Source organism: Engystomops pustulosus, chromosome 6 (genome assembly GCF_040894005.1).
Source record: "Engystomops pustulosus chromosome 6, aEngPut4.maternal, whole genome shotgun sequence".
Lineage (NCBI taxonomy): Eukaryota > Metazoa > Chordata > Amphibia > Anura > Leptodactylidae > Engystomops > Engystomops pustulosus.
Window position 1 is genome coordinate 71,744,575 of NC_092416.1, and position 5,413 is coordinate 71,749,987.

At 39.1% G+C, this 5,413-nt stretch overlaps 1 long non-coding RNA gene across 1 annotated transcript; it reads left to right on the forward strand.

Moving 5' to 3' along the window:
• The first annotated feature begins 583 nt into the window (after positions 1-583).
• Positions 584-2,632, forward strand: LOC140065781 (uncharacterized). Its single transcript, XR_011848043.1, has 3 exons — positions 584-659; positions 741-1,110; positions 2,376-2,632. It is a non-coding gene; the product is annotated as an uncharacterized lncRNA (long non-coding RNA).
• Positions 2,633-5,413: the final 2,781 nt, after the last annotated feature.

The window sequence follows — 5,413 nt, forward strand, 5'->3', positions numbered from 1 at the left end:
TTTAGCTCATTTACAGTTCATAACCATGTCCTGTGCATTCATGCTGACCTCTCATCTAAGGCCAGAGGAACACATTTACTAATGTTGTCTAGTACTCAGACCTCAATCCAGAATAAAAAACCCTGCAAGGTTCCTGAATGATTGAAGTGCCAACCCAAAGGAAGCCGACCTATGTAGTTCTGCAGGTGTATTGTAGATCAAAGTGAAGACCCATGTACTTTGTTTTAGTGTCCTTGAGGGTTGATGTCCTTCCTGTAAAGCATCGGCTGTATGCAGTCCGTATTTTGACTGCCAACAATGTTTACCCTTACAAAGACCAGCTCTGACTATTGATTTGTATCCAAATAATCCAGAATTGAAACTGTTTAGCCCTACACTGGATGTTTGACAATTTCAGCATTGAATATTATGATCAGAATAGGATACACGCAGAATGACAGGGTAGTCTTGCTGATAGAACCTATTGATTGCACCTTTAAACAGCCTGACATATCCTGAGGCCTCAAGGCTCAGTGTTAAGCAGAAGAAAAATATTTCTGGAACTCAAGCTGAAGTATTTCAAATCAATTCTTATCTTTTACAGGGAGAACCTGACATGAATAATTCAGCAGAATGCATTTAAATCACTTTGACCTTCATTGAAGAAAAGATAAAATATTGTAAGTCTCCTTCAAATATGAAGAAACAAAGAAATCAAACCATTAATATTTCACCCAACTACTATTCTTTTATTTAAAGAGATTCTTCACAGGATCGACCGAGTCTCTGAAGCATCTCTGCGAGTAAGAAGAGCCAAAGACTGCTATATACATAAATATCCTAATAATCCAGAATGTGACAGACAAGTGTGATGTAGTAGATGTACGCATTTAGTAGGAATTCTAACTACTAAATTTCTACCAATGCGCCAAATGAACTATTGAATATAAGGCCATTTCTTATTAAAGGGGTACTTTAGCCAAAATAAGTATTCCTATGTGCTCCACTAAGGTCTTCTTAATTTTTTTTCTTTCTTATTTCAGAAATTGGAATGGTTGCCTAGCAACAGTCAATCTGTCCCCAGTCACCCTCTTTCTGATTTAATGGAGATCTATTTGTCACTTGTCACAGGTAGCAGATCTTACTGTATGGTGGACTTTACCACACATACTATGCACAGGAGGACATAATAACATTTACTAATAACAACTTGGGTTCTTGTCACACAGTTATAACAAAAAGAAGCTTAGAGCTCAGCCTCCCTTACAGCAGACTTATGCTTTCTCAGGTCATTTGGGAAAATACATATAGATGGGACAATCAAAGAGCACTCCCTCTGTCTTTGGCTGGTCAAGTGGGGCATCATAAAATATATGCAAAGTAGAGGAGAAAATAAAGGAATGTTAAAATATAAATGGAATGGTGCTGATTTAATTCATATCTGAAATAGAGATCACACCCCCAAACATCACATTTCTTTTATGACAACCACTCAAAATGTTATTCACAATAGTATCTGAACAAACAGTCCTTTAAAAGAAAATGTCAAGTGTGATAAGTGTATGGCATAGGAATCCTCCTAAACAGTTATGCCGTTATTTTGGATCAGTACCCAGCTCCTTATAGTGAAGTCATGGGTAATAGAACAAGTCGATAGATTTTTTTTTAAATTAAGGATTATAAAAAATTATACAAATTTTACATCTCTGTGATTGTATTGAACAAAAGAATAGGAGGGACTTTTCCTTAAAACTTCAAAAAGAAAGCTGTAAAATTGTTTTTTTTTTTTTCCAATTCCCAGTACATTGAATGTTGTATGATATATTAAACGGAGGGTTTGGATGGACTGATTTGCTGAATCAAAGAAAAGAAAGAACACGGGACGCAAAAACTGTAGTGTTTCAATTTAGATGTAGAGAATAACAGTTTTTACTGCTCTTTCCAACCTGATGAAGGCACTTCGGTGCCGAAAGGCGTTGTTGCATTTTAACCCTAACTAAAAACGTGAGAAAAATGAAAAAGCGCTGCCAGTGTGAATTTCTCCAACTTGCATGAATCTGATATATTGAATGGCACCAACAGGAAGTAAAATGTACCATGTAAAAAACAAGCATTCTGTAAATTAAGAAAAAAAAGTTAAGAAAAAAAAGTAAGAGCAGAGTAAAATCAGAAACACAAAAACAATCTGTAAACCACAAGATGGAGTGGAACAAACAGAAAGGAGAAAAAAACTATAATATTCTGTGTTTTAGACCCACTCAGAGTTTCTGCATTATTGGGTGTTAGATTGAAGGAATTTTTATTACCCATATAAGTTGAACATATAATAATGATGCTGATAACAATAAATTCGATAAGGTTCTGCTCTCTCACAGAATATACTTTCTATTTTTCAGAAATTGTTATCCCAGGGGGTCCACAAAATTGCTAAGACTTAATCAGGATGAAACAACCGCCTTCATTACTATAATTGTAATAATTGCCAAAGTCTCAGCAGTGTGATCAATATGACAGAAGAACAAAGAGACGAGGGCCTAAAAGCAAACCTCCCCTCCTGCTGTGCAAGCCAACATTAAGCCAAGCTGTTTATATGGCATTAACAATTAGCGCAAACAGATAATTGTATTCTCCCTCTTATTATCAGTCATTTGTAGAGTCTACAACAAAACGTAGGGTGTAGCACAGCCCAAGTATATACGAGCCCAATGCACAAAAAACAGATACAGCTCAAGCAAGAGAAGAAGAGTGCATTCAAACGGCTCAAATGGTGTAACAAAACCATCAAATCTTTATTGATACAAAGCAGACAAATAACGACATTTCTAAAATCATTTAAAACACATAATATACATCCCAGAACAATGTACAGTGACCTGGTATAGGTGCACCGTGACTGCCTACTGTCAGTCACTCAGTGGTGACAATGCGCCTCCCAAAAAGCTCTCAACCTGATCATAGCGTAAAAATAAAGTGCCATAAGTGCTATGTGTAAAAGTATATAAGCAATAATCTATGCTGGTGCCAATATACTGGTAAACGTGACAATGATCAAGGGTAGACAAAAGGTAAAAAATGAGAGATTACCACATACAGGTCCGCAAACAGTAGAGGGAGGTAGGCAAAGACAGAGGCAATAGGCTCCCCACGCGTTTCGTCGCCACAAAGGGCAACTTCCTCAGGGGTATAGAGCCCTAAACAACAGTGTCTCACCTTTTATACAGTCCAAGTTGTGAATCACTAAGTATTGGCGTCTTGTTCGGTCAACGGCGCATGACCGGAAGTGGATCGGCGTGAACCGGAAGTGACTCAGATACTCAGCGCATGCGCATCCCCGGCCGGGGTGTAGAAGTTGTAAGTGTTGCCTAGGCAACGAGCAAGTATTGCAATGGTGGTACTCGGCGATACTAGCCCATGTAGAGGAGAAAGTCCAATTATACAGCATATGCATCGCAATATAGAAAGCACAGTCAAACAATGTCGACCAATGTTGCCAAGAAACTATCGAGCAATACAATGTAAACGGCGCTATGCAAAAGGTATAGCCAGATGCGGCGAGTACGGGTCAACTGGCGAGTATACAGGACTGTCGAAAAGGAAAAGGTTTTTTGACACTTATGGTACTCAAATGTGTATTAAATCGTTACTGGTGATTCTGTCGCAATTATTGTCTGATATTGAGCACTTATCATGAAAAAATATAGGTGTTGCTCATGCAGAGTATATCAGAGACAGTGCCCAATCAATACACAATATGGTTAGTCTGTAATATCCATCACAAATGGTGCAACCTCTGGAACTAAGGCTGGGAGTCACGATCTATCTAATAGAGTTATTAGAAATACAATATATCGGCTTAAACATTATCACAGGCTGTAGAGGTCAAAAACATGTTACATCAAGACATAGCGTTAGGGAGACATTTACTCGGTCATATGACAGGGGTAGATACAGGTAGTATAGTTTCAAGGGTGGGCCAAAACGAGCATAGTGTTGGTCAGCCTTAGTTCCAGAGGTTGCACCATTTGTGATGGATATTACAGACTAACCATATTGTGTATTGATTGGGCACTGTCTCTGATATACTCTGCATGAGCAACACCTATATTTTTTCATGATAAGTGCTCAATATCAGACAATAATTGCGACAGAATCACCAGTAACGATTTAATACACATTTGAGTACCATAAGTGTCAAAAAACCTTTTCCTTTTCGACAGTCCTGTATACTCGCCAGTTGACCCGTACTCGCCGCATCTGGCTATACCTTTTGCATAGCGCCGTTTACATTGTATTGCTCGATAGTTTCTTGGCAACATTGGTCGACATTGTTTGACTGTGCTTTCTATATTGCGATGCATATGCTGTATAATTGGACTTTCTCCTCTACATGGGCTAGTATCGCCGAGTACCACCATTGCAATACTTGCTCGTTGCCTAGGCAACACTTACAACTTCTACACCCCGGCCGGGGATGCGCATGCGCTGAGTATCTGAGTCACTTCCGGTTCACGCCGATCCACTTCCGGTCATGCGCCGTTGACCGAACAAGACGCCAATACTTAGTGATTCACAACTTGGACTGTATAAAAGGTGAGACACTGTTGTTTAGGGCTCTATACCCCTGAGGAAGTTGCCCTTTGTGGCGACGAAACGCGTGGGGAGCCTATTGCCTCTGTCTTTGCCTACCTCCCTCTACTGTTTGCGGACCTGTATGTGGTAATCTCTCATTTTTTACCTTTTGTCTACCCTTGATCATTGTCACGTTTACCAGTATATTGGCACCAGCATAGATTATTGCTTATATACTTTTACACATAGCACTTATGGCACTTTATTTTTACGCTATGATCAGGTTGAGAGCTTTTTGGGAGGCGCATTGTCACCACTGAGTGACTGACAGTAGGCAGTCACGGTGCACCTATACCAGGTCACTGTACATTGTTCTGGGATGTATATTATGTGTTTTAAATGATTTTAGAAATGTCGTTATTTGTCTGCTTTGTATCAATAAAGATTTGATGGTTTTGTTACACCATTTGAGCCGTTTGAATGCACTCTTCTTCTCTTGCTTGAGCCTCATTTGTAGAGTCTGACTTCATGTTTACAGGTGTCCTCCTAACAAAGAAAAGAGCACTGCTAAATGCCAACATATTATATAATGCTGCTAGATTTATTCCTACTACTATCAAAACCAGGATTTATCTTGTTTAAGGGTACATTCACACGACCGTATGCCTTTTCTGTCCTGTATTTACAGCTGTATTCTGGTCGCAAATACAGGCTGTATGACATCTGTATGTAGCCTGTATGTAACCCATATTTTCACAGTATTCTGTAAAAAATACAGTGGGCTTCCAAATGATGTCACTTACTTGGCCAAGCCCAAATTTGATCACCTGATAAGCCCAGACTACATTTTCATTTTACTGAGAGT